This window comes from Panthera pardus, unplaced genomic scaffold, assembly GCF_024362965.1.
Source record: "Panthera pardus isolate Hobbes unplaced genomic scaffold, ASM2436296v1 HiC_scaffold_7, whole genome shotgun sequence".
Lineage (NCBI taxonomy): Eukaryota > Metazoa > Chordata > Mammalia > Carnivora > Felidae > Panthera > Panthera pardus.
The window spans coordinates 8,529,755-8,534,846 of record NW_026527002.1 but is presented as its reverse complement, the minus strand read 5'-3'; the positions used below and the strand labels follow the sequence as shown (position 1 = coordinate 8,534,846).

General features: G+C 40.7%; 1 pseudogene; it reads left to right on the top strand.

The window, feature by feature from the left end:
• The first annotated feature begins 1,858 nt into the window (after nucleotides 1–1,858).
• LOC109250226 (40S ribosomal protein S15a-like) lies at nucleotides 1,859–2,494 on the top strand (annotated as a pseudogene).
• Nucleotides 2,495–5,092: the final 2,598 nt, after the last annotated feature.

The following is a 5,092-nucleotide window of genomic DNA, read 5'->3' as shown; positions in this document are numbered from 1 at the left end:
CCTCCCTTCCTGGGAGAAAACGTTCAATTCCTCCTCATCTCTCCTTCCTTTCATCTTCTTCCCCTTCTGACGTGGAAGAGGCAGCTCTTAAGAGAGTTGATAAGATTTTTGAATCCAGCTACCTTAGCATTCATATCAGCACAGCTCTAAAGAGTCGATTACTCTGTGGGTGTGGTTTACGTTTTGTTGATACGGTTTCCTTTCTGTTAGTCCTGTTCACATTGCTTCAACAAGTTGGCCTCAGGGTTTTTCAGTGCTGAATGAGAAGCTGAACCACAAAATAGCTAGGATCCCTGCCCTCTACTTCCCTGGGCTTCCGCAAAGAGTGCCTTTCAAAAAATACTTGGACTTCAGTTCAATCCAACAAATATCTGAGTGTCTGTTGTGGGTGCAATGTAGTGTTAAGCACCCCAAAGGGGAGAGGCGTGAGTAGAGTTCCCAAGGACTCTCAGAAAGTTCCAGGTCTCCACTATGCTGAGTGCCAGATGTGATTGAGAACGAGCTATGCAACCATCAGAGGCCAAGATTCTCATGTATAAAAAGAGAGAGATACAAATACAAATTCATAAAAGCTAAGTAAAAACCATGTAATCTATCATAAAAATTAGTAATATCATTGTGATCCATGCTTATTGAAAAGTCTAGAGGTAATAATGACCTTAGCAACCGAACAATGCTTTCTGAATAATATTTATCACTAAAATGAATTAGGACTCCTTGGAGGAATGCTCAATTTCAGGTTTAAGGCAGGTTATGGACAACAAGAGGCTGACACATCTTATTACGCCAGAAGGCAAGGAAGCTATAGGTGATTGTGTCAAACACAAGACTAACTTCAAAAAGCTGCTGCTGTCTATTGGCAATTTTAACACCAAAAACATTAATGCACAATTTAAAACACACCAAATATGTGAAAATCCCTGAGTTCTTAAAATTCCAAAATGATAATGCCTCATTGGACACTATTGCTAAGGTGCTGATTTATTATTATGAACATTTTAAATAAATGCATTTAACTAACCTTTCTTGTATGCATTGTATTTTGGAGTCAACAAATAGTTGATAAGGAAAAGTTCTTTACATAAGAGTTCCAACCAATAAGTGCAGAAAAAAGTGGCAGAAGCAAAAATCAAAACGTTATAGTCCTTAGTGACAGCATTGATTTGGGCAATGGTAGTTAAAACCCTTAGGTGAGAAGCCGATGAGGAATTTTACAATGGTTGAATCGGACTCACAATACCTAAACTTGTCAGTCAATTTTAACATCACTAGAGGTGGAAAAACCAGGTGTTACTGTCACTTGATGTGGTGCAATTTGGAAGTGCCTAACACTATCCATGACATGTTCTTGTCCCCAAAATAAACTTGCATCAAATTGAGCCTCTAGATACATCTGCCAGTTTAGAGAACATATATGGAATATACATTAAACAATACCTCAAGGCTGTAATTAGCTGGATCCACAGTATAAGAAATTCCACAGAAAAATTACTTGATTTCTTTAACCCATAAGTAGCAGGAAAAAATAAGCCTGGGGAATTATCAAATGTTAAAAAAAAAAATCTTTACAAGACATAGACCAGCAAATAAAATATAGGCTCCTTACTTTGATTCCAATTTGAAAAAGAAAAACAACTCTTACAAGTAACTTCTTAGAGAAAAATTGAGAAAAATGGAATGTAGAATGAGTATTGGGTAATATTGAGAAAATATCGTGAATTTTATTAAGTATGATGATGGTATTTCATAACTGTTAGAAATATATACAGAAGTACTTGTAGGAGAAATGATACGGCCTGGGATTCGCTTTAATATACTTAACAATTAGCTCTTTCCACCATCTTTCCGTGCAACCATATTGGTGCACATGAATGTCCTGACAGATGATCTCAAGAGCATTAATAATACTGAAAAGAGAGGTAAACACCAGGTTCTTATTAGGCCATGCTCCAAAGTCATCATCCAGTTCCTTTTTTTTTTAATTAATTTTTTTTAACGTTTATTCATTATTGAGAGATGGAGAGACACAGAGCGTGAGCAGGGGAGGGGCAGAGAGAGAGGGAGACACAGAATCAGAAGCAGGCTCCAGGCTCCGAGCTGTCAGCACAGAGCCCGCGCTGGGCTCGAACTCACGAACCATGAGATCGTGACCTGAGCCAAAGTTGGTCACCCAACCAACTGAGCCACCCAGGTGTCCCATCATCATCCAGTTACTAACCGTGATGATGAAGTGTGTTTACATTGGCAAATTTGAAATCATTGATGATCACAGAGCTGGGAAAATTGTTTGGACCTCACAGGCAGGTTAAACAAGTGTGGAGTGATCAGCCCCAGATTTGATGTGCAACTCAAAGATCTAGGCAAATAGCAGAATCCTTGGCTCCTGTCCCTCCAGTTTGGTGTCATTGTACTGGCAGCCTCAGCTGGCATCATGGACCATGAAGAAGCAGGACAAAAACACACAGGAGGGAAAATCCTGGGATTCTTTTTCTAGGGATGTCATATATACGTGCAATTAAAATGCCTCAGTGGGGAAAAAAAAATACTTAACAATTAAAAAAGGGAAACAGATGAAACCAAAAAGAGGCAAAACGTTGGTAATGAATCAAGCTGGCATTCTTCATACAAAGGTTTATTTTTCTGTTCTCTACTTTTGCGTATGATTGAACACATGTACATTAAAACATTTTAAAGCAAGCATAGATTATGTGGCACCTGAGTAAAGGGATGTATTACATAATACATCCATTGATAGGGCTGTACTACTCCAAGATGATTCAGAACCACAGGGAAGATGCATAGTGGAAAAAATACTGAGCTGGAAGCTGGAATACAGAGTTCCCATCCCTAATCTCCCACTAAACATCCATATAACCTTGAGCAAGTCGTCTTACTTTTCTGCATCTCAATATCATCATCTATATAATAAAGATTTAACTAAAAACTAACTTCTAGCCATGCTGGCCTCAGAGTGTCCTAAAGTTATAATAGACCATGTACGGCATGGTTCTCAGGGTTCAGCCTGCCCTGAACTCGGGTTCTCATCGTGCTGCAGATGTTCCAGATGTTTAGGATAGGAGACCCTTCATGAAAATGCCTCATACTGTATCCAGCATGTTGTACATGCTCATTAACCATTTAACACCAGCCAAGTCATTTTTTAAATATGAATTCCAGGACTAGAAAAAGTCCACGGTAACATGATTTTCCTAATGGTACCCATATAATACAAGAACCAAGAGTGTAAGTTAGATGTCTTAGCTTTTTTCTTCCAAATGGGCCAGGCTGCATTTAAAAACAATAATAATAAGGTAACAAGATGTTTAACTTTTAGAATCAGGCAGCGACTAGAAAAGGCTAATAAGGAAGCTTCAGGGCCTGAATCACAGAGTCAAGAGGAGGCTGAAAGACACCTGAGACAGGAACCAAGGAGCCTTGTGCAAGAAAGCCAGTTAGGAAAAAGAAGAGCAGGCAGAGGGCAGGGCTCAGAGTTGACAAGAACACCCCATGCCCGGCAAGGATCTGAGTTTGCTGCAGTAATCACTCACTCCTCTGAGCTTTCATTGCTGACGCTCTGACCACCGCTTGCTGCCTGCTCTCCTGGGTCAAAGCCACACAGAGAGACATGGCAGCCCCAACCCAACAGGCTGCTTATAGTCCAACCTGCAGGTCTGAGCCTTGGACTTGGCAGATGTGGCAGCAGAGGTGTGGTAAGCAACAAGCGGGCTTTAGTAACAAGCATGCCAGGAACCTCAGTGGCCTCAATGACACAAAATATTTAATGAGCGTCAGTTATTTACGAGTCTATTCGAAGCGCGTGGAACACACCAAAGCATCCTTCCAGTGAACTTGCCATCCAGACCTCCTGATGACTGAACACTTGAGTCCGAACTGGGTTGAACAGAGGAAACACAAGACTCTGCAAACAATAATCAGTCGACATACAATAAATGAATAAATGAATGAATGGGAAAAATTGGAAATCAACATGTGGTTTCTATCCTCTCCTAGCTCAACCTGTGGACCGGAGGGGAGGGATAGAGATAGTGAGCAGCTGGGACCTTACTTTTTTTCTCTTGCCTTGGAGTTGAGATTGGATTGTCAGGTTGGAAAAAGAGAAACTGTGGCCCCTTTTTGATAATGGCTCAGTGTTCTTCCATACCGCTTCCCAACTGAGCGTTTAGAGAATGACTCACCATGTGGGTCATCTTTCTAATACTGTGCTATGAATCCAAGAACAGACTAATAAGAAATAAATTTATTTTACTATAAATCTTAGTAAAGATATTGAAGTAGATGTATTTAGTTCCTAATACAGATTATAGAAAAATATAGCTACAAAACAGTTCGGGCAAAATACAATTAAGGAAAAGATTTAAGGAAGGTTCTCAGTTTTATGGCAAAGAACAGTCCATCTGTCTACTTACTAATGATGAGAGCCAAAAAGGCTTTCTATTCCTTATTTATGACAATGGTATCAATTTCCATGTCCTAGTTATTTTTGACCTCATTAAAACCCAAATGACTCCAGAGAAACCATTCTGGGGACTTGCTATCCCAATCAGGGATCAAGATCAATGATTCTATGTGAGGCCTTAATTCTCTCAGTCTCTACAACTCCCAGGAATTAGCATGGCCATTTTTCTTTTTCTTCTTTCCCTTCTGTTTTTGGATGGCAGGAAGGCCTAAATGCTGGAAAGACTAAGATGTTTCCAGGCTGAAGAAGTCCCTGAAGAAAGGGACGAGGAAAAATGCCAGTAAACGAATGCCTGTGTTAATCTCTCCACTCTTTACAGGAGGCAGTAAGGAATGAGCCACCAGAGAAACTTCAAGAGTGGAATTCAAAGGATAATGATGAGGGGAAATGGAAGAGCCGAAACTAGGAAGCCAAGTTCAGAATATCCTGATGTCTCTGCTAGGATAAGGAAGGCATTAGTAAGTGATTGCGTGCACACAAAGCCAGGTCAACCGTGGCCGGTGGGTTGGCCAGCTGTGAGGAGAACAGTCTCTGAGAGGTGGTGGCAGGGGTGAGGTCCAGACAGGAAAGCAGGAAGGGAAGTGCATGCATGCAGGGGAGGAAGGTGAGCGAAGA